The sequence below is a fragment of the Gobius niger genome (assembly GCF_951799975.1).
Source record: "Gobius niger genome assembly, chromosome: 8".
NCBI classification, from domain to species: domain Eukaryota; kingdom Metazoa; phylum Chordata; class Actinopteri; order Gobiiformes; family Gobiidae; genus Gobius; species Gobius niger.
The window spans coordinates 15,822,569-15,847,602 of NC_136859.1; the positions used below are offsets into that span (position 1 = coordinate 15,822,569).

Below are 25,034 nucleotides of genomic sequence, written 5' to 3' on the forward strand. Positions count from 1 at the left end.
CTTGGTTTTATTAGGCCTCCTGGTGTCTCTGAGTAATGTGAGGGAATAGTGCAGCAATGCAGCACACTTTGGATTGGCCACATGTGCCGACACACACCACATGCTGTCAATACCATTGCAGTTTAAGCAACATTAGGCTTTCATTAACAGGAGTGTCAGTCTCTTTTCTGTTTATGCTGGATGTCTGATCAATAAACAATGTATGCAAAACACTGACTGAATTATAGACAAACTACATCATGTCAGTAGTGTGATCTCGCAGAACATGAGGAAAAGTGCCCCCACGAGTTCAAAAATAACCCACTGTCTGGAAAAGCTATTAGCTTTACTTTTCACTCTTTCAGATGTGATCTGTTTCAGCCTAAAAGAGTACCAAAAATTGGGCCAAGCAAGAGCTAAATCATAGTGAGTTTTCACTCATTCATATTGATTGACCTCTTTCCTATACACAATATACGACACAATATACGACTTTCAAGACAAACTGCAGTGCATCTGTATTATATAGCACTCTTGTCAGCTTTACTTTGCATTCATTCACTCTCCAGACTTAGCAGTGGTAAGTTTGCCCCGACCACCACCATTTATTCACATACCACATGCATTGCGCACAAATGCCTGGCCCATATGCACAGTGGTGGGCACTGGTCAGAACTACGATTGAACTGCCAACCTTCCGTTTATGGGATAATCGCTCGACATCTGAGCCACTGTTGACTGCAGTATTTGTTATTACTGTGTAGATGAGTAGTAAACAGTAGAGGCTCATGCATACTCTGTGGACTAAAGCCGCTCTCGTTGTTTTGATCCAGTCTGCTATCTCCATGTGTGGAGTCTCGCTGTGCCCCTGCTGCTACCTGTGTCTTAATGACTCCTGGGCAGAGGCAGACAGACTGTGGCCGCCCTAAGTGGATGATGACCCTGTTTCTTTCTAAGTTGACAGCCACCTGTTGTGACTTCCCGTGTGGCCCTTTGATGTAGTCTGGGCAATGTCCTCTCTGCACCAACACAGCACTGTAACTGGTTCCAACATTTGAGCCTAATTGTATCTGAGTGAGGGGTCTTGGTATTTTTATGACATTGTGTTTTAATTTCGCTTTTGCAAATAGAGTGTGTCGCTGAGTGTACTGGTGCCACATAGGCATGAATGAACTTGTTGGTGTTGATTCATAAAAACAGCCCCAAAATGAGCCCCTAGATTGTCAGTGCCTTTTGATCCATAACTGTCTCTTTTGTCTCGCTGTAATTAGATTGTTATGCAATAAAAATGTATCCTATCTGTGAGACAGTCGGCTTTACAGAAAAGCTGGAAGGCGAATGCACAAATTACGTTTGTCAGTATAGCATAACTTAAAAGAAGTATGCAACTTTTTCACAAATCACAAACCCTCCTGATGGTTGTGTCATGCTAAATCTAGACCAAAGATCTTTTTATGTGATTTACATGTATTTGTTGATATAGGGAATACAATTATATGTTATTGTTGTTGTTTCAAATGAAGCTACCTAACCATGTACATTAGCACATAGACGCCTCGTTGTGGCCTCAAAGGCAGGTTCTTCTGTCCACACTCTGATCCCAGGAGAGGAGTGATGGCTGTAATAAGAGGTGACACATTCTGAGTGGATTATCCGCCTCGTCTTTTACAACTTTTATAATCTCAGCTCTCGACATGATTCACTGTGGCTGCCGAGACAGGCTTGTGGTGCTTTCTCTGACTATAATTTAGTTAAATTGGTACTTTTAATCTCCAGGTTGACGGCTCACAGTTTAGTGGCTGTAAAACCGGAAGGCGATATTCCTTTGTTTTTCGATGATTATACTTTGGTTTCTGCTAAAATACCCTTTATGGAAGTATGTCTAGCTAGGTGTGAGTTGCAGGGGGCTGCAGTCCCAGATGGGGAGGGGGCTGGGATTTAAGGAGATCAGATCACCTGTGGATTATGGTGGTTTTCTAAAGCCCTTTTCCAGTCCTCCCAGTAAGTCCAGTGTGTCAGTGTGTCACATTTATGCTGAGCCATCTGTCTTTGTGAGGAACGGTTCTTCTGTAAATTACTATAGAGATTCAAAAGTATCTTTTGTTAGTGTTTCTCTCGCTCTGTTTTGAACCTGTACATTAGAATGATGAACTAGCACAGACAGACAGACAGCTCAACACACTCTAACTCCCGACACCTTTAAAATAGTCGAACTGGTATTACATTCTTGAAGAGTGCGGCCCTTCAAAGCAGTCATATTAGGTGTCCTGTCATGTTCTGTCACTGAAGAATGACGAATAATTAAACACATTCAGATCGCTTGGCCTCGTGAGACACTCGCTCTCCTTCTCACTTCACTCAAACACTCCTAAAATGGGATCACGGACTTAGAGTCACACTGGGGGGCCAATGCAAACAGCGCTGGGCCGGAGAGGAGACATCTGAGAGGATATGTCTGAATTTACTGCCTTCACTCTCCTCATGTGCGCTCCTCATGTCGGACATTTTTGGTTCCTGACAGCTTTGGGGGGCTCAAAACAACACACCAAGAACTATATGGCATAATAAGTGGTGAAGGTAGACACTCTTGGCTACACTGAGATCGATCGATGAACGGTTCAGACAGATCTCATTACAGTAGTGAACAGAGCAAGAGCTTCTTCTTCTTTTTTTTAATACACTTTTCAGAGATGTACAATACATTGATCAAACACACATCATTTCATAGTATTTGGCAATAGGATTTATCAGAGTGACTTCTTAAAATAAACTATTTTGAATGTTTTTTTGAAATGGACGAAACCCAAAAATTTGGCTCCCATTTAAGAGCTAAAAATCTTTTGTTATGTTTGCCATACGATCATATTTTTAATGACCATTTTAACCACCTTTACAGTCAAATAATTGGCGCTGGTTTGCTCCATACCCCCATCATATGCACTACTGTAATAATCATAATTCTTGTAAGCGTGCTTACATGCACATACAGTACATCCACATGTAAGAGCTTGCACATATGGGCCCATCTGGTTTCAGTTGCACGGCCCTTACAGCCGCTCCGCCATCCAAAATAAAAGGTGCTCTAGATTTACTTTAAAGGAGGGGCTTTTTATCCGTTTACAGGGCACTGTGTTAGCATTCATCTAGTACTCTAAGTATTAGCTACGGACATATTTATAGGTGGATGTTCACTGTCTGTTTGAATAGGATGGATTGGGGTTAGGGTTAGAGATGAAGATTTTAATCTAGCACGCACCATAGTATTTACCTACACCTCAATTTTATACGCTTTTGGAAGGCACCTTATTGTTCAGAGTCCGCACGATGCATGTAAACCTTTTTTTTTTCTTTGTGAGTGGAGTGGACAGGTGTGTAACCTCAGTAGCCGCAGACTCTAAACAGCTGAGTGCTCAGAGGAACATTTGGAAGGAATCTGACTGTGTTTTTGCTCCTACTAACATTTATGTCCGTAGAGTGTTGTTTGTTGCATGTGGACACATTGGTTTACGAATTTGAGGAGAAAAAAAGAGCTGAGAGGATGACAACAGAGGACAATGAAGAATATATTATGGAAACAACCAGAAAACTCTACCAAACGCAAAACAGTCTTACTATCACTTTGTTTCATTTATTCACTGTCATGAAGGATTTTTAAGTTACTATGTCCGTTTTGTTTGTTAACTTCTTAACGACAAAAAAGCAACAAAATCATATTTTTCTCAATGTGACAAAAATGCGGCAACAACACGGATCCGAACAAAAAAGTCGGCCTTAGCTTTCAAATGATGCATAACACTGTTGCTCTCCATTCAAGAAGCTTTTAGATGTGAGTAATGCCAAACTGGAGAAAAGGTGCTGGGCTGAGGTGAGAGATTAAAGCATATATTTGCTTAAGCTTGAAACATTTGTGCCTCAATACACACACACATACAGTATAGACGTGGGCAACATGTGTGGCAGTCCATAGGAGAAAGCCCCACTGACCCCAGCACAGTGCCCCTTTGGCTCCCGTCCAGGTCCCAGTGTGCCATAGAATTCCATCCCCTCCTGCACATGTCATGCTGGCTTCTTTTCTTTACTGTTTTACTTTCATGTCAGCGCCTTTGTAAGGAAACCTCTCTCTCCGGATCCACTTGGAGAGTCTGTGAAATGCGTCATAAAATCGAGTTACTTTTTGGGCCGTAGCTGTAACTGTCAGTCACCCCGGTGTTCTCTCTATCCAGATTGTTATTACTGCTTTCAGGAAATGTTGCCACAGCTGGTTAACTTTGAGTCATTTCACTATTACCGTCTGACTTTGATTGATTGTTTACGGGACGTTGTCAATTACAGGAGCTAAGATTAGATTCCCCAAGTATTGTCTACTGTTTTGGGTAAATAGTCGTCACGTATTATTCGCGTAAACCCTTGTTTTTTTGTGCAGCTTTTATCAGGTGTTGGACCACTCCTGAACACCTGTAGCCACCGTCTTTCACACTTTATCGCGGCTGACTGGCAAGCGGCCAATGGAAACGCGAGGCAAAGTGACCCAGGGCCATTTGGCAAGGGTTGAAATGATGTGGGGATTGCAGCAAAGCGTTGTAACCACCCAGAGAGCAGCAATGACGAAGGCCTGAGGAATGGCTGTGTATATCAAGGTTTACGCTTGGTTCACATTCGGGTCCATTGTAAATATCGGGTTTGATTTCACCGACTCCAAGCGTGTTCAAGGCCAAAGTACAACTCGTTATTTTTAGAGCTGATTTGATTTCATTGAAAGGGAAAGAAAAGTTAAATGTGTCTTTTCGCTGTGACGTTATGAGCATCTTTGGGTTTTCGAAAAGGCTACAGTGTACAAGGTTGAGCCACAGATAAAGAAAGTATAGCAGAAACACTTGCTTGTATTACATTTGTAGTTACATTCGCAGGCTTTATTGTCCTCAGAGGGCAATTTGTCCTGCATTTGACTTATCCTTCAACCAGTGCCTCTTGGTCAGTAGAATGAGCCTAAACTGGGTACAGAGAATCCTCACCCAGTTGATTTTCGATACTGATACCTGAACGATTTTCCGATACCTATGCTAAATTATTTGTCATATAGAACCATAAAACAGATTAATATTGTTAATTTATTCCTTTTCCTTCCATTTCATTTTTTTTTGCATGTGTATCATTTATTTGAGGTGTAACAACCAAGAAAATTCCTTTAACTACAAAAGGGCAGAAAAAAGACTTTCCAAGTTTTTCCAATTTTTCCCCCGTTTTAAATATTTTTTTTGCCCAATTTTGTTTGTGACCAACAGCACCAAAACTTGAATATACAGATTTCTTTTTGATACTTTTATTACTTTATTACTGTTATCGTTTAGGGCTGAGACAAAATATCAGATCGGATTTGGATCGCAATACTTACTGTGCTGCAGTACCAAGTATTGATGCTTTTTCCAAGTATCGCAATACTTTCAATACTTGTGTTTGGAAGTGTTTTTATCCTGCACTCCTTTGTTTTCCAGTTACGGCTCTTTGTTGCATTTTATGTTAGTTCACTTTTTGATCAAAGACTTCAAAAACTGTCAAATGGCATTTTGTTTATACATTTTAGACACATGGCTATTTTCTTTTTACAAATTTTAAGGTTGACATATTACAAATCATAATTACGTATTGTATCGCAATACGTATTGGATCAGCCCCTGAATATTGTGATACGTATCGGATTGTGACATAAGTGGATGGTCCCAGCCCTAGTATCGTTTAACGGTACCCAGCCCTACTCGTAAATACATTTATGGTGTCAGAAAGGGGAAAGCAGAAAGAAAGAATCAGATACCTAAAGCTTGGTGAAGACGTTCTGTTGAATAGTAAGGTCGGCTTTTGTCATAAACTCTTATCCAGCCTCTCAAAGAGCGAACAAAGAACATGAAGGGCCAGTGGAATCTCCTCTAGAAACTCACCCAAGGATCTGATGAAGAACACTCACAGCAGTCCGAGCACAAGACGATTGGACGACCATTGTGGCATGTTGTTTGGGAGAACAATTGTACAAGAAACAGACTGATTGAATCTCTATATCAGCGGGCACAGCAGTGAGATTTAGCCCTCCTGAAGTAAATTATTCAAAGGGAGGAATATAAATCTTAAGATGTTCCCATGCAAGTATTTTTAGTCCTGTCAAGCCGTAGACTAAATTTGGTTATAATATAGCATAGACAAAGACGTGGCGAGAGCAGAAAGACCATTGCTTAGTCTGCATTATCACATGAAACGAAAGCTGTTTCTGTAGTTATTCTCTGTAACACATCTAAAGCAGTTTAACATTGTTGTGGCTGAAGCTGTGTCAAAGCCTGTCTTTCGGTCCGAGTGTTATGCTGTTTGGCTATGTGGTCAAATATATGAATGATTGAACATGTAAAACACAAAGCTGTCTCGTGTAGATCTGTTGTTCAGAGATAAAAGCATGTACGAAAGCCTTTAATCCCACTGTTTGGAAATGCGGAAAAGTCTCTCAATGGCATCAGAGTTGTCCAGGTTATGTCACAAAAGCATCTTAGCGGTTGTAGAAAGCCGATGAATAATGTAGGTGATATGTATTGCGTGAAATGTTGCATAGTTTTGATTCCAGTTTTGTATTTGCAAGTTTTGTCAAGTTGAGAGTGCACTGGAGTGTGTGCAGTTGCTTATATTTTCGGAGTCAGACCATATGAATCCTGACACTAAACCTTGCAGAGGATAGTCGGACTGCAGTAAGTGCATATTTTGTTGTCTGTGTGTCATCCCAAGCCACAGACGAGCTCCAGCTCCTAGTTTTCCCTGATGCAGCTGAGCAGAACCACAGCAGATGTGTTGGCCCGGAGTCAATCCAGCAACAATGTATTTTTAAGTTTTCTGCATTGGTTATATCCTTCTTTCACCTCGCTCAAAACGCCGACCAATCATCGATGATCGCCTCGCTCTCTGACCTCTCAGCTGTTGCAGACCACAGACATTCCTGGACCACCTGGCAGCGACACAGGAGCAGGAGTCTGGGCCATGTGCTGCTATCTGAAGCGTTTGTTTTGTCGTATTTCTAGAAGGTGGTTAAAGTTGAGCTTGCCAACCAGCTGCAGGCGTCCGATGAAGCTTGTCCTGAGACAGACAATATCACTTTACCTGAATGGATCAGAGAGAGAGAAAAAAAAAAAATTGTATATCCAAAGTTTTATTCAATAATGGAAGCCAGGTTCTGAAAGTATGCCCAGCATAAATTTGATCATGGTTTTGGAGGGTTTGATATTTTATACTCTGACAGTTAGAACAAATGTGTGAACAAAGCTTTAAACAGATCCATACATTTTTAGAATTTATAGACCGTGGTGTATTTCACTCTTATAATGCGTGTTATTCACACCAGGTTCACAAGCCTTAGCTCTGGGATCGTTTTTGTATTTGTTTGTAATTACTCCAAGTATTCATCTTTTCATGAAAAAGAAAAAAAGATTCACAACATAAAATGTCTTTTATATGCTTTTAACAGTCACATAGTTTGTATGAATTGTATTGTAGTGCATTCACAGCACACATCTTTTCTGCCCAGATTTCACGTCAAATAAAAACTACTCAAACAGGCTCTGTCCCTGCCTTTTTACTCCTTGTTTGTATTACACATTTGAAGCAGTTTTCTTGACAAGCCCATGGTAGATCACCTACTTCTGACAGTGGTGTCCTGGGGTCAACTAGGGTTAAGACCCAGTGGACCACCTGGAGACCCCCTCTGCCCTCCTCTGCTCTCGAAGGATTGTTGCGCACCAATATAAAGAGGTCAGAAAGGCCATCTCCGTGTCTGTGACTTTCTTCGCCTCTGCCTGTCTCACTGTCGGGCTTTGATGACTGTATGTTCTGATCCTCACGAACGTTTCGGGATGAAAGGCATGGCTGGGAGCGACCCCTATACATGCAGCTATGGGAGCACTTTTGTTTGGGTTGTCGCTCGAGGGAAGCCGCTGCCCCCGGAGGTCAGCCAGCGGGGGTGGGCTGAGTGAGTTCGGGGACCACCTCCTGTCACCGTTCAGTGATTTATGGAGACTACACACAATCCGAGCTCCCATAATTCTAAGTCATAACATCATATCATTCTGTCGGCTGCCTGTGGGCTCAGGGCTGGGGTTAGTAAGCAAATCTTTTAAACAGACCGTTGCACTGGCTTGCCAACTCGCCGCTCACTTTGAGACTATTTTGTGAGGTAATGATTGTGTTTGGTGAGGATTTAGTTTTACGAATTGGATAGAAGTCAAAAATAAAATTGGATATCAGATGGAAATAATTCTTTATTCCAAGATTTTCCCTGTTATTTTTAACATGGTTTTTGGAGCATAATTATGTAGTGATTTGCTGCTGACTCATGGTTTTTTGGCGTTCCACTTCAAAGGTATTAATAGAAATAGTTTTGGCATATGACAACATGTGGCCGACTACATGTATGTACGTTTAAGAGCCAGGGTAGTCAGTGTTTAGAAATTGTATTTTATGTAGCAGTCAGATTGCACTAAAAACCCTATCTGAATGGAGACATGCTCTCTCCATAGCTGCACATGTTTTTTTCTGGTTGTTCTGGTTTCTTTTGTCAACCTAACACATGCACAATAGGCTAATACTATTGCAAGTTACTCCTGAGTATCTCACTTAAGTTCTTAAGATCAGAGTTTGCTTTGATAGGTAGCGATGGAAGGATGTTGAGACAGAGGCGACTTACAGTTCACATTGACAAGAATCCAAACTAAGACAAACTGTGCATAAGCCTATTTAGATTAGTATAGAATCTTCTAATCAGAACAATGTAAGATAGTGATCTAGATGTGTTGGTAATTATCACCAAGTGCTTAAAAAAAACATGATACATAAGCTTTAAAGTAGAACCACGTAACTTGTCTACCTTAATAAATCCTTTCCATCGTCCCTCTTGGGGTAATACAAGTGTTAATAGGATGATTTGGGGGTCTTTCATCGCCCCTGGTGTTTCTGGCCAGAAAACCACTCTTGCAACTTTTTCTGCTTCGGGTCGGAAGCCCCAATACACACTAATGGAATCACGAAGAAGAAGCTAACAGGCTAACGGGCAAAGCTAACTGTGGACTAGCGCCACTTAAACAGTATTTACAGACAAGTTTGAGTGAGAAAAATTATCTCCATTGTATAATTGGGTTGTGGCACAATGTACAATGGTCCTCTATTCCTTTGTCTTTTCTGTCAGTGTAGTATTTACTCTCACGGACAATTAGTGAGTAATAAAAAAAGCGCAACATGATGCGACACCTCTAGAGGCATGAGTTACTTAGTTCTACTTTAAATGACTAAAAGACAAAAGTGCTTCTTCCTGTTTCTCCGATGTCCACAAACCATACTAGCCAACTGTGCATGGTAGCCACATTCAACCATGCACAGTTTATGGATCTTCACTTCATCTTGACATCTTCTGCCAACTCTCTTTGGTCTGCTCCTCATCTGGCCTCTCTGCCCATGAGGGGAAACGTTTGGCACGTGTTATCTTTGGAAAGTGTTGAGTCCACAGAAAAGCAGCGGGCAGCATCAGCGTCCAGTGTCAGTTCACTGGCTAAAGAAAGATCAAGACATTGTGCTTCACCAGAATGTGTGATCGACAGCTTCAGATAATCCCAAGATCTTGCTCAAAATGGGGGCATCTTGAATGGTTTCCGTGCCAGCGTCTGTGACTGAGCTGCGCTTGTATCTCACACACTATGTTTTTGTCGTGCGCTGGGGGGAATGCAGGACAAAGAGCTGCATATGGGCAGTAGGCCATAGTGTAATCCAAGTCTCGGAGCAAGTCGGGCCTCATCCACTTAATGCAGGAATTCATGTCATTCTTTCTGTCTATATTGGACCCAATTTTTTTTTTCCCCTTTCTCATAATGAAGCCCCAATAACAGCAGGAGACTGGAAGGCCCCTTATATATTCAACATATTGTGGAGAAGCATGACAAATTAGCACCCCTGTAGAACGTCTCTAAAAGGATGTTTGTGCCATCAAAACAGCATGGCTATTTCCTGACTTGACAAATAGACGCCTTGGATAAAAGGCATAATGGGGCATTCAAAAGGTCTTTCAGGAAGAGATAGTTTCTCATCATATTGACCAATGTTATACTCATTCTGTTGCATAAAGAGACATTTAGCGCTACATGCCGCAGTGACATTGTAATCCTAGTTGATGTGTGAGCAAGTAAAAACATTTTTATTTAACATGGGTACAATGCAAGTCTCGGATTCATTCAGGTGCAGGACAGACACCCTATGGAGCTGCATTTCCTCCGACTCTTAACAACTTCATCAAATTGAAACCGATCTGCGCTATTTGTGGTTTGGCAATTGGAAGGAATAATTTGTAACCCAATATATGGGCCATTATTCTTATCATTGCCATTCAAAGCCACAAGCATCACGTATGGCGTGCCGTAAGATTAAAAATACGACATCAGCAGGTTTTATTTAGATGCATTTAAGTGCTGGTCATTAGCGGAGCTTCATGTGTTGTTTTAGGTTGTTCGATGCCTGCGCTTATATTTAGTGTGACCTTACACAGGAATCTTTGCAGCTGGTGACTCATTAAGGCCTATTTAGATAGTGCCAGATCATTTTGTTGATCACAGACACATATTGAAAAGGTGCGGACAGCTCTATTTTTTAACCAGCTTGCATTTTGCTGAAACCACCTGCACCACCACTCAGCAGCCATTTAGTTTATGAACACGGGCTATGTATAGCTGTTGATTTATTGCCTCCTAAACTGAAAACTACAAAGATGGGATGTGTTTTAATGGTTCTTTTGTTTTGTGTTATTTTATATGTGCTATCGGTAAGGGTTTTTTGGCGCTAAAAATAGGTTTCAGAGCATTATTGTAAATGCAGCATGGTCTTTTATCCAGGCTTGGAATTAGCACCACAATGTCATCAGTATTTCAATCCAGTTGCTGTATCTTTGTGTAAGGACTAAATAATGAATCATTTTATTAGAAATTCTGTTCATATCAATACCTTTACTGTATTCTTTACCATTTTGAAAGTCAAGGGTTTGGGATCATCCATCCGCAGTAAATTATTGCAGGATAGGGCCGATTTCTTGCAATGGTCTGGACCCAGTGACCTCTTAGTGGACCTCCCCCGTTAGTGGTATGTACGGTATGAAATTCATCTTAAAGCTTCCACGTGCTATTCTCTTAGTAAGATGAAGTTTTGGCACGTAAGATGGATGTTGCCCAAATGTTTTCTGCTCTAATAAGAAAATCCATAGTCAAATTTACTGTCTAGCACAATGTAATGTTTTGTTATCTGCAGTTATGTACCATGCTCCGATACTTCACAAAAACAGTATCTCATGGAATAAGAGAAGAATAAGCGTGTTCTCAAAAATGTACTGAAGGAGATAGGAAAAAGGTCTGTTTGTGCTATTTGTACTCCTGACCTCAATATCATCTGGCGCTGTAATCGATTACCTCAGCGTCTCCTCAAATCATCTTAATTTGTCCGAGGAGTCCGTTTAACAAGGCACGTGCACGGGAAGAGCGGACCGTGAAGGTGCGAGAAACCACTCTGGTGCTCAGGAATTTTTTTATTTATATATTCTGAGTTTTTTTTTTTTTTTTACCATATTTGGAAAAGTCCAAACTATCAGAAAGTGCACCTGAACCCTGAGCACCTCATATTTCTCGCCAGTTGTCGACCGCATGTCTGGCAAAGTTTAGGTTCACGGGTTCACAGCTCCATTTGAAAAAAAAAAAAGTAATAGTGTAAACGCTATATTACACGCTGGTTTGTGAGGTGCAGAAGTGTATGCAATAGCCAAACAACATTTCAAACAATTAAATGACGCACGACCAATACTCTGCTCCTACTTTCTCCAGTTAATCCTTGAAAGTGTCTTGTGTTTTGCGTTGAAAGCCACAAAAAGAAGACAAACTTTAGTCAGAACTCACAGACAAAGCAGTACCACGGTTGTACTTGTTTTGTGCCAGTATTAGCGATGGAAAAGTAACCGAGAAGAAGATTTAGTCAGATCTGTGTTTTTAAATTGTTGATTCAGTATAGCTTGTGAGGTCACGTCTTCATGCGTCTGTGTGTGGAATATTTGCTACATATTAGCCTTGGAAGTGGCCCTGTGCTTTCCAAATGAATGCACAGCTGTTAATATCATCTTTGTGAAAGTCATTTAATACCGAGCTGCATACTGCGTTGCATTTAACTCTTGTCTTTTAGTTTGGATGGATCTTTTTTTTCCCCTTAACCTCTTACTCCCTGCCTTAACCAAGTGCATCTTTTCCAGTTCAGCTTTACCCAAATCTAAAAGCTTCTTGACTGGAGCTTACTGCCTTTAGGCCAGAGTAACGCCTCATTTGAAAGCTAAGACCCAAAAAACAAAATGATCGAAACTTTTTTGTTGTGTTGTCATCGCGTTTTTGTCATGTTTTTGGCGGTTTGTTCATCGCTTTTTCCATTGTTTTTTGGTGTGTTTTTGTCACGTTTTTAGACCTTTATATTCACTTTTGAAGTGTTTTTGTCCGTTTTTCCCCTTTTTTTTGCTGTGTTTTTGACTTTTTATGACACTTTTTTGTCTTGTAGCCTTTTAAAGCTTTTTTGTCACTTTTTAAAAGTATTTTTGTCATGTTTTTGTCTCTTTTTTCATGCTTTGTTGTCTCTTATTTGTTTTGTTTTTGACATTTTTTCTTGTTGCTTTTTGAAGGTTTTTCGTCACATTTTTGTCATTTTTAAATTTATTTTTTCGCTTTTTCATTGTGTTATTGTTGCTTTCCCGGTGTAAGTAACTCATGCCCCTAGAGGCCATAAGCGCCACTGCAGGTGTCGTTGCATGTTGCGGTTTTACTCATTAATTGTCTGTGAGAATAAATACTACGCTGACAGAAAAGACAAAGGGAAAGAGGGATATTGTACATCCAATTGCACAACCTGGCTGTAAACACTGTTTAAGTGGTGCTAGCCCACAGTTAGCTTTGCCTGTTAGCCTGTTAGCTTCTTCGTGATTCCATTAGTGTGTATTAGTGATTCCAACCCGGAGGCAGGAAAGTTGCAATTGTGGTTTTCTGGCCAAAGACACCAGGGGGATATGAAAGACTCATTCACTCAATCATCCCATTAACACTTGTATTACCCCCAGATGGACTTACTTCTTCTTTAAGAAGCTTTTAGATTTGGGTAAAGCCAAACTGGAGAAAATGTGCTCGGTTTCGGTGGGTGTTTAGAGGTTAATCTTGAATCCTTGCCTTTTGTATCTACCTTTGCAGCTGTTACTTAGAACTTCAGTGCTTTTAATGTTGAGATTTGTGTCTTCAATCCCCCTGTCATTATGGTCTTTATGCAACTACAAAGAAAGGTAAAAGTGAGATTCAGCCGAGGCCATGATAAGTTCACCTATCTTCAATCCAGCCTTCTCTTTTATCACTTTGGAAGATTAAAGAGCTTAATACAGTTTTTTTTCCTTAGTTTTCAACCTTGTCATTACGACGACTTATCCCAAATAGTCACTTCCACCAGCTGATACATGGTGGGGCCTCCTCCATATACAGTCACCTGATCATGTTGGTGCTGAAATTGCCTTCACTTACATAAAATAACTCCTGCTGGTAAAATGACGTATTGTTTGGCAGTTAAATTGAATTGCTTTTAACCTGTTTTCTCCATAAATGTGCATCATTTTAAGTCGTAAAAGAAAACGAGAGAAAGCCTTCGTTGGACCGTTGCTAAGTCCAAAACAATGCAGCGAATATGGGTCAGGCAAATCAGATGATTGTGTCCCATGGCTGGCCGTGTTAAAACAGGCCCTTTTATTTTAGTCATATGAACTAATACAGCTGTGTGGAAAAGTTGGTGGAGTCCAGAGGGGCTGTGGTTGAACACAAAACCAGATTCCACACCCAGCGCTGCTACTTCCAATCAAAAGCCTAATCCTTTAAGCTTTCGGACTCGCTATATGTAAGTTCAATACAAGTCGCTGATTAGGTGTTTTAAGAGGTAACAATTTGAAATGTAAGGATACACCTGCCATGATATGATTGAGTGGCACATATGGCTGAAAATGACTGAATAATCTCCTTCAAATTGGCACGGGCCTCGACACAAAGTGAAGACATATGCACATCTGCTCAGGCCTTTAGAAGTTTATTGTCGTTGTTTTGAGGTTTTTGAAATGTCAGCTTGAAGTAGTGAAAAGGATGTCCGATTTCTTACTCATTTTTCTCTTTGTTTGTTGGTCTGTTGTGGTTACAAATGGCCAAAGTGGACATTTTGGTTAGTTTCCATGCGCTGGGGGAATCACAAGGCAGTCATTTGCTCAGTTCTACTATTTTTATCATCAACTACATTTAGAAAAAGAAGTTCTTGATCAGCACACACTTGTTGTGTAACTCTTTGGGGGTGTATATGACTAAATATTCTGCACCCTTATAACATAGAAATTAAACTTTGTTGCGTCATCTTCTAGAGGTCAGTATTGGAACAAATAATAAGCCTGGAAAGCCAGCAACTTGTACTCCTTTTTTTAAATGCAGGAGCTTCTGTGTAGCCACTCATTTCCACTGGTCAATTATAGGACCACATACAGCCATTTATGTGTGGTGCGTCCCTCAAATGTGGAAGAAAACATAGTTCACAGCCCACTTCTTTCACCTCTGATTAACAGCTACAGTGCTTCTCACTCTTCTGTATTGTTTGATTCTTTTCACTTATGTAAGCCACTGTGTTTGTTTTGATACGGATGAACCGTGCTTCTCTGTGACTGGTTAATCTACCTGTCAATCACACTCATCCGAGATCCCAGACTCGTCTTTGTATGAACAAGAAAATACTTGTCTGACTGGACCAGCTCACTAATAATAAGTTTTCTTCCGCTACTTATTTGGCATTTGTTTTATTATCGAGTTTCTGTTTGCATATTTAATCACGACGTCTCTACAAAAGCATGCTCATTACAGTTGGGATGGATCGTCTGGTGTGGATCCGTGAACAGCCGCGTCTTCTCCTCAGCTTCCTCTGATGTGGCCCAGTCAAACCAGCGACAAATGGCCCAGACATGGAAGACATTATGACGGGCTAAAAACAACATGTTAACTACAGACTAGCTCTCCCACAGCGCAAACACAAGCCTCACTGCATCCGCACACATTGGGACCGAGACATCATGGAAGAAGTATGCTGTGGTCGGCAATTCACATAAACTATATTGTTCCCGACCTCTTGTGGCAGGAGAAAGTATCAAAGCGAATCTGGCTCTATCTCGCAATCGCACAAAACCCTACAATTATTTCACAATCGCACGTATATCTACAAAAATGCCAAAAGCTAATGTTCACATATTGTTTTGCAAATTACTGCTTGGGTTTGGGGTTTCAAATTTTAAAGCAGAACTAAGTAAGTCATACCGCTAGAGGCCATAAGCGCCACTGCAGGTGTCGTAGCATGTTGCGTTCTTTTTTTTACTCATTAATTGTCCGTGAGAGTAAATACTACACTGACAGAAAAGACAAAGGGAGAGAAGGATATTGTACAATATTTTTTTTTGTTAAGACTTGGCTGTAAATACCGCTGTAAATAAGTGGCACTAGCCCACAGTTAGCTTTGCCCGTTAGCCTGTCTTCGTGATTCCATTAGTGTGTGTATTGGGGCCTCCGACCCGAAGCAGAAAAAGTTGCAAGAGTGGTTTTCGGTCCAGAAACACCAGGGGCGATGAAAGACCCCCCAATCATCCCATCAACACTTGTATTACCCACAGAGGGACTACGGAAAGGATTTATTAAAGTAAACAAGATACTTAGTTCTTTAAGTTTTGTTGCAATTGCTTGACAGACAAACAAACACACACCCAGACCAAAATTGGTAAAAACATGGTCCATTACTGTTTGATGTTATATTGTCTGATTGTTTATATTTTTGCTGTAGTTACTGTAGCATATCATTTGATTTTCTTGCTAGCAAACCAACCAACAAACATGCCTCACTAAAACAGAACCTAATTGCTTTAAATAACTACTAGGTCAGATTTACAGTGTATTTTGCAATTGCGTGGTCAAATGCCGACACTGTTATGACTTGGGGTAAAAATTGCCTTTGGTGTCTCTATGGGGCTATGGAAATTTGGCAGTTGTAGTTTTAATACTTTGCGTGGTCTACAATAATACCAAGTCTGGGCACAAGTCAGTCCGCCTCGCTGTGTTTAGTTCAAAGCCAGCAGTCAGAGGAATGCTGTTGACCTGCTCTGGTTTCAGATCGCATACAAGTCTGGGCTCTTCTTAAATGCAGACACCCTGACCTCGCGGACATGATGTAATTGGCCATCCAACAAAATTTGGATCCCCATTTAACATTCTCCTGCAAAATGTAAGGAAATACGCCAGCGACGGCTCCATTAGCCGTCACGTTTAACAAGTAAATCATTGCATTTCACCTCGCTTGTGACGTGCTTTTAATGTGATAGAGGGGTCAGGCTGAACGACTTGATGGTAACAAATGGTTGTGGAAATGGGCTGCTCTCTTGCGAATGGTCGATGTTGGTCTATTTTCTTTAAGAATGCAATTAGCCCTTGATTATTCCACACCGGAGCTATTGATATCAGGGGAGGTCAAAGGTGATTTACTGAAGCGGAAAAGCAGTGGCACGGACATGCTTCGCCAGTGGGAAAACAGTATCCACTCCTTCCGTTTTGTATGTGTGTTTAGCTTCTCACAATCACATGTATGAATTAGTCATTGTTATAAAACATATTAAGATGTATTACGGTTATTTGCTAAAGATGGGGAAAGACAAATTTGACTTTCTTTTCAAAAAACCCTAATGTTTGCAGCTATTTGCTCTAAAAGCTTCCGATATGCGCTTGTTTCTCACAGCCACTTGCTATTTTAGAATCTTTTACACAATCTTGTAGTAGGACGGAATATGAATGTAAGAATTTAGATCGAGACAATGTTCTGTTTCTTTCATTAGCAGTACATTTTTATAAAGAATTTACCATCATTTTGGACTTGCTGAAAAATTACTGAACATTGTTTTATGCCAAACCTATTTACAAAATCAACTTTCCCCAGGGCCATCACTGTCAGATGTTACCCACAAGATGAATGAAAATAGCACAGCCATTACCCTAATGTAAATAAACAGAGCCATCTCCCTTTGAATTTCATTAGGACTGTTTGACTCTTGTAGCCTAAATGTGGTTCTCCTTCCTCTTCGGACATAAATATTATGCAAATGACAGCATTCATTCACCAGCCGCCATTGTTCTTGCTCCAAGCCCAGTCTTTGTTTGTAAGTATCTAATTGTGTGGTGTGTTCAGCCTCCTCTTTTCTAATCATGTCGTTTTTAGACTATGCACAAGTTGTGTTGTCTGCCACAGCCGCTTTCCCCGCACAGAGACATGCTTTATGGAATCCAGCTGCAGAGGTCCGGCTTTTTCAGAGCTGCCGTTTTTATCTGAAACAGATCAGAGTCGAGCCCAGTGTATTCACAGACAGCAACAGAGGCTTTGTACAAGACACAAGAACAACTACGCAGCGTTAATATATGGTTTGTGGCTTTTAGTTTGATATTAAATTAAATCAAAAGTGTAATAAAAGCCTATGAACTCTTTGTTACTCACTGTTGTTTAATATTAACAAAGCTAAAATAAAAACGAGCTGGCAGGACATAATTCAGCAGATCAAGTAGCCACGCTGACTCACTTTTTCTTCTGTACTTAGGCTGTGCTGGTAAAAGGTTTGCCGAAATTTTACAAGATCCTCCCTCCTTTCAATAAATACCTTCTCCTTTTCACTGTTGTCAATAACAGCTTCTAAATGTGGGTCAGACCCACTTTGGGCTCTGTTATTTTTCAGTGTTCGTGCCGTAATAAAAGATAATACACCTGCATTCACTCACTCCATTCAAGCACATTTGAACCTTTCTGCAGCCTTTGATCTGACGACTTCACATAAACTGATATTTAAAACACATCGTACAGTGTGGATCACATGAGAATGCGTGTTCCCATTAACAATCAGGTAGAGCTGTCGATCACGGACGGTTCTGTAGAGCTCTGTGATTACCGAGTGTAACCACACGCAGCTGTGAGAGGGAGGGCTGTGGTGAAAGTGGCACAAGGTGAACACTGGACAGAACATAGACCTGACCACAGAAGGACAGTCAATGTTGATGCTAAAATGTTAAACTGGATTTTGATCAGAGACAGAATACCTATACTTACTTGCTTTATATCTAGTGATGTGGGGGATAATCCACAAAAATAAAAATGTGGTTCATTGATGGAATAGTCTCCTCCTTTGGTTTTGTACGGTGAATAGGTTGTGTTCACGTTCTAAGATGTGATGTTATATTGTCAGGTGGAGGGCAGGGGCCACTCCGACTCTGTGGGAGAAAGAGAAACAGAAAATTGTCATTTGTTGTACCTCATCAGTATTTGGTGCTGATTGGATTCACAAACCTCCCAAATCTAAAAAACTATAAGCGTCAAAACACTGACGAAAACAAAAATGAAAATACAACATAAAAAAGGCAAAAAAAGCAACAAAAGAGTTCCGGAAAACCAGCAATGACACGATTAAAATGCAAGGAGAAACAGCGATGAAGAAAGCAACAGAATTGGACAAAAACAAGACAAAAAGGCCCTATGAAAGCCTGACAAAAATATGACAAAACCAAGAAAAAAAGAGACAACAACAAAAACTTTTCAAAAATATGACAAATACGTGGCGACAACACAACAAAATGTCACAATCAGTTTTGTAGGTCTTAGCTTTCAAATGAGGCGTTACACTGACCTAGAGGCTGTAAGATCCAGTCAAGAAGTCAAAAGGTGCTTGCGGGGCTTAAGAAGTTAATACCACTGCTTAGGATCACTGATTTTGATATTCTGTTTATGTGTCCTGTACTGGTCTGAGCTTACCTGAGGTAACAGTATTGTATCCAATTCAACTGAGTATCCAAGTATGGATTTGCATCTCGGTATTATTCTACTTTACTTTAAACCATAAACCGGCCCGCAGACAAGGCCATAGCCCAAAGTGGCGCTGGTGCCGTGCTTGTTTCGGTGAGATGGTGTGCAGGGTCGCTGTCTGCTTACACTCAAACTGACTTGTGCCAAGGTCATTGTAACACAGAGCAACCTGCCAGTCATCAGGGAGAGCTGCTGTTAGAGCGAGGCTGCCATGATTTACATAATATATATAGACTTCACTCAACTCAACTGAAAATGTCATTTATTGCGTGTGTAGCTCATGACTGTTTTTGTTTTCCCAATTGAAATCCCAATGTTTTTTTCGTTTTGTGAGAGGTTCCTCCTCTCTTTGTTTACACAGCTTTACAACTCTGGTCTTTGTAGGTTGGTTAAACATGTAAAGAGGTGCTTAAACTGTGTCCATCAGTGACCTCAAAGACCTTAAGGAGCAACAGCAGTAAAGCCGATTTACCCATGAATATATGTGTATTTATGGTAAAACAAAAGTTTAAAAGCAGTTCTGAGTTGACTGGCTTCCATGAGTTCTTGTTGACATATTTGATCATTTTGTGCTGTGCTGAAATCTCCTGTGTCTTGTTTACCGCTCTTATGTCGGCCGGTGGCTAAATAAAGAGTACTTAACATTCTGTCTTGCCAAACGTTGCTTGATCTTGTGTGGTGCTTTGAGCCAGAGAGCACTTCGATCCCATTAGAAAGTGAGGGTGCTGTAGGTGCGCCGCCTTACGCTGTCATGTTTTGGGGACGCATGACTGACTCCCAATAGAGGATCTCAAAAATGCCCTGGTGATTTTTACTGCCCAGACATGTTTACTGAAAACTACTTATTTTAACTCAGCAGACTCAAGGCCCTCATTTTCTCCTTTGTTCTCATCGCATGGAGTTGTTTACTCACTAACGCAGGGGAGTTTTGGGAAACACCACTGTCTAAGAAGGTATTTTAATGTTCACCAGTTTTGAGAGAAAACGCAGCAACTGTAAGAGTCGGCCAATGAACTTAAAGGCACTATACAGAGTTTAAAAATGTTAAAATTATGTATTTTCCTCCCCTTACATGTTCCAGCCATGTCCTAAGGTGTATAATGAGCCCAGACCTGTTCACCACAACTGCCTCTAAAATCCTGCACTGTCTAAAAAGGTGTTAATTCGGGTCCCAAGTGCCGTCATGCACAAGCTTAATATAGAAGGCGCAGTTACACCTATGACCTGAGGTGGCAGTAGTGAGTATAAAATGGGAAACTTGCATAGACCCCCTTTAATGTCTTGGTCCCAAGCCCGGATAAATTGAGATGGTTGCTGATCACCATCCCGTTAAACTCTCATTTGAGCGATTTCCCTTATAAACTTAACTGTCTTGTTTTCCGTTCATCAATATCATTTCAAAATGGTGATGTATTTTATCAGACACAGAAGGAGTGAGCGCGAAGTCAATGAGATGAAAAATCTACACGGGTGCGGGCTGCTCCAGTCTGGTCATTTTATCTATCTGTAGGCTGTGTCTTTAGCTTTTTTTTGTTCTTGTATCAGATTTGTAGAGTTTGTGTATATCACTTCATTCTAATATAGATTAATGTCTACTGTGGTGCGCTTAATGGTGATCGATTCGCTGCACTGTGTGATAGGGAGAGTGGGAGTAGAGAGTTTGGCCACAACCTTGTAACTGTGAAAAATATGTAAATCTAAAGTAAATCTTAATAAAAATCCCCTCATTTGTGCAAATACAATCAAAGCCAAGAAGGAAAAACACTGCCTTCCAACAGCTCCATTCCTTGCCAGGTAAATATTGCGTGTGTTATCTGCCAGCTACAACACGAGTGAGAAAAGTCTGATAAGGACCACAAATAATAAAACAGCAAACACTTCAGTCTTTTTGTATTTCTTAAAAAACAATTGTTGCTGCCAATAGATTATATTCACTGTAGGTTCCCAAGGGTGCTTGCAGACGTCATTATTGGGTTGATGGTCTGTTCGCTACCAAAAAAAAAAAAAAAACATACCAAGAATGGTCATTAAAGCAATACTAAGTAACTTGTTTACCTTAATAAAAATGATTTTCTGTAGTCCCTCTGGGGGTAATACAAGTGTTAATAGGATGATTGGGGGGTCTTTCATCTCCCCCTGGTGTCTCTGGACAGAAAACCACAATTGCAACTTGACTGTCACCGGACCGGAGCAACCAATACACACTAATAGAATCACGAAGAAGAAGCTAACAGACTAACGGGCAAAGCTAACTGTGAGCTAGCGCCACTTTAAACAGTATTTACAGTCAAGATTGAGTGAAAAAAAAGTATTTCCATTGTGTAATTGGATGTACAATATCCCCCTCTTCCTTCTTTTATTCTGTCAGCGTACTATTTACTCTGACGGACAATTAATAAGTAAGAAAATCGCAACTTTCCACGACACCTGCAGTTGCGCTTATGGCCTCTAGGGGCATGAGTACTGCTTTAACATGGGCGAAGACAGTAATAAATTGAATTAATTGATTTATAAAAATTAAGAAACTTAAATAATTGATGCAATATAGGGCATCCACAGAATTAAAAGAAAAAGGTGTAAAACAAAGTGTCATGCCCAAGGACACAACAAATCGCTATCTTTCAGGCTCTACTGTTGCTCCACTGACGGTCCAAATATATAAATGTTACAAATGTACAAGTCTGGGCGTGATACTGTATAACATTGTAAGAAATGGCCCATGCCTCAGTGGTAAGTAGTGGGAGTAGTTGTAGTTCTGTTAATCGTGTTTATTTTTTGCTTTTCTTGGGTTGAAAAATGAGTCTATCCACTATTCCCCTCATGCTTTTGAGAAGTGTGCTGTGGTTCACGATGCGGTCGACAGCGATATCTTGTGACCCGGCCTCTCTGTGTCTCTAGCACCTGTCAGCGCTCACATCGGCCCACACCGGCTTTGAGAAGCGGTGCCAAGGTGCAACAATATGACGTGACTATTCTTTCAAGTATCGCCAGCACTGCCATGAAAACCCAGATTACCTGTGTCAACACAGCACGGCCCATTTTATAATCTCCAGCCATAACTGCAGTCCAATCAACATTCTGAAGTTTGCAATAAGCAATTCACAATGGCTGCAATTTAGGTAATATAATGCTAAATCTGTAGTCTCTCATTATGTATAAAACGTGCTAACCCTGGTGTTCTACATTAGTTTATCAAATGTTAATGTCCCTGGGCTTTAAATTGAGGCCATTTACCATGAAATACTGAATTCAAAAGCCAAGTACAAAAACTGAAGGGAAATTCAAATCACCTTTTCAAAGTGTGAGTCTGAAGGTGCCAGTTTGCCAGCAGTAAGTCCCACATCATATAACGGTGTGAGCTGTGAACAGTCGACGAATGAGTGTTGGGAGATTTTATGCCGCACCTTCAGTTTCTGAGTTAACAGTTTTACACTTTACAAATGTATTCCCTTCATTTATAATGCACGGTAATCTGTTCATGATGTTTTGGCTGAAAATGAATTGGAAACTAAGTGCCAATTAGAAACACTGGGAAAAAAACATGTCTGATATGAGAGATATTTTCTCTTTTCAGCACCAGTTTTCACCATAATCTGTAATCCTCTAGTTACGGTGTAAATGCTCAGTAAATTAGTAAAGTATTTATTATCACAAAATCGTAATTTGACCCATTTTCTCTGGATAACAAACCATTTAACAAGAAAACCAAATGACAACATCCAAGTGAATAAAATCGATAATTTAATTTCTGGATGCAAGCACTCTAGTGGATTTGTATTCACTATGTTTTATACCTTGTAATAATAATTTGCTGCATCATAAACGTGGAGCTTAGAAAATGACTTGGCTTAGCTTATCTGCCTTTTATGGGAGGTGAAAAAAAAAATAACCGCAGCATATGTTGGTTTCTCTTTTGGTCTATATACAGAGCTGGATATCACTCCAGCAACAAACAGATGGTCCATTAATTTTATTTTTGTCTTTCTCTCAAAGCGACTTGACTTGTTCCCCTCTTGGTTCATTCATGTCTATGTCCACTCTCTCTCTGCCTACGCACCATGACCAGGCTCTCCGCTCCACTACATATCTGTGTCAGTCGTGGGGAATATAGGGAAAGCGGCTAAGGGGGGTTCCGACCTACACAATTACATAGAGAAAATCCCTGTCTGCTCTCATTGATATTATGGTACGGGATGCGTGGGGCTCCCTCCACCTGCAGCGGCTGAGGAATGGCTCTCATGAAAGATAGGTCTGTCCTCAGATTGGCCTTGCTGTCCTGGTCCGATCTGCTCCAACATTCTGCAAATTCCACTTTCCTCCTTGACAGCATCTGATAGGATCTTGAAGGACAAATACTTCTCGTGCCTTCCGAGCTGTGACTGAATAAAACCATGTATCTACTTTCTGTAAACACGATAAACAGATGTATAACCGTTTCGATTGAAGAACAATAGGTTTCTGTGGGTATGCCTAATGTTTATGGGACATTGGCTGTGGTATGTATCGGGTGTAGCAGTCAGCTGAGAAACTCAATCTCTGCTCTGCCCCGGAGAGTTTTGACATGGCGCTGACGATGGGCAGACAAACCCAGGTGCCATGTGAAGAATGGCACCTGTCAAAAGATAGAACTCGAAAGCCATTTTTATGTTCATCATGATGGTTTGTTTTATTGACACTTTACTGACACTGGGGCGGCACGGCAGCGCAGTGGTTTATGCTTCATTGCAAGAAAGCCCGGGGTTCGATTTCCGATGTGTCTTTCTGAGTTTCCATGTTCTCCTCGTTTCTGAGTAGGTCTCCTCCAGGTACTCCGGTTTCCCCTACCACTAAAAACATGTACAATATGTGAATCCTCCAGCCCGTTGATTCTAATCCATCAGCCTGGCCCTACATCTGGAGACGGGTCCATGGGCGTGGTACACTGCTCCTTATGCCCCAGTGGCATCGAAGGATGGGTCAAATGCAGAGGACACATTTCCTACGGGAACAAAAAAGTATACCATAACATTCATTTTTACATGCAATAGCCTACATACTTGTTGTGAATATGTATATATCCTGATCGTGTCAAGTCTACCCATTTAGTTCTCCAAACAAGCTACTTATACTTTCACCAACAGAAATATCTGTATCTTTTTTTATTTCATTGTTTCAGGCAAATAATGATTAAAACAAAACAACATTAATTTCAACATTTAAAAAGCAAGCTCCAACTTGCCTGAAAGATTGTTTTTACATAGAAAGATTTTACACCCTTTACATGGTAAAGTCATAGAAACAAACAAGTAAGATATCAATGAAGCTCTCATGGAAGTTCATGGATTTAGTTGATAGTTGCTGCCATAACACTTGAGAACGACAGATTTCGTCTAGGCTCAGAAGCTGGTTGGGCTCGGGGAGTATGGGAGGATTGGGTGGGATTTCCAGGGGGTGTTTGGAGGAGCTGATGCCGCAGTTTGTCAGCCTTGAATCTGGCAGTCTACCCCAAGGCAGCTGTGGCAGCATACATAGCAAAACCCACCATGAATTCATTTGTAAAGCCACTTTAAGCATCTGGAAATTGCTATATGAGACAAATATTTAAAAAAGATAACTCAATTGCTCATACAAGTGTTTGTTTTTTGCCAAGATGGAGCTGAAGACTGATTGGAATGTGTTATGTCTCATCGGAAGTCTGTTGTGAATTGCTTCCAGTGGTAAATATGATTGTGCCCCCTGCTTTGTTTGCTTGTATGTTTGACACTGTCCACCATAAGGCTTCCTGTGAGGCCTCATCCCGACAACAGCGGCTTCTTCTTCCGTCTGTGTGGGCCGGTCTCTCTTTTTTCCCTCTAATCTAAACCAAGCTATCTGCTACATCTGCCTCCCATCAGCACTTCCAAAAACGTTTGAATCAACTCCAGGCTGCAGGAACAAATTAATTAATGTCGATTTTAGCCCCGTCCTGTCCCTAAACTGCCTGTGCTATCGTCCGTATGCTCCCCCCATGTGTGCACTGCGTGTTCTCCCTGTGCCGTACTTGTGACTGCAAACCCAAACACATTGAAAGTGATCTCATTCTTACCTGCATTCCCCCATAATGATTTCCACCT

General features: G+C 40.9%; 1 protein-coding gene across 5 annotated transcripts in view; it reads left to right on the forward strand.

Annotated features, from left to right (window-relative positions):
- fhod3b (formin homology 2 domain containing 3b) overlaps positions 1-25,034 on the forward strand; it is a 74,740-nt gene that overhangs the window by 10,732 nt on the left and 38,974 nt on the right. The window lies entirely within an intron of this gene.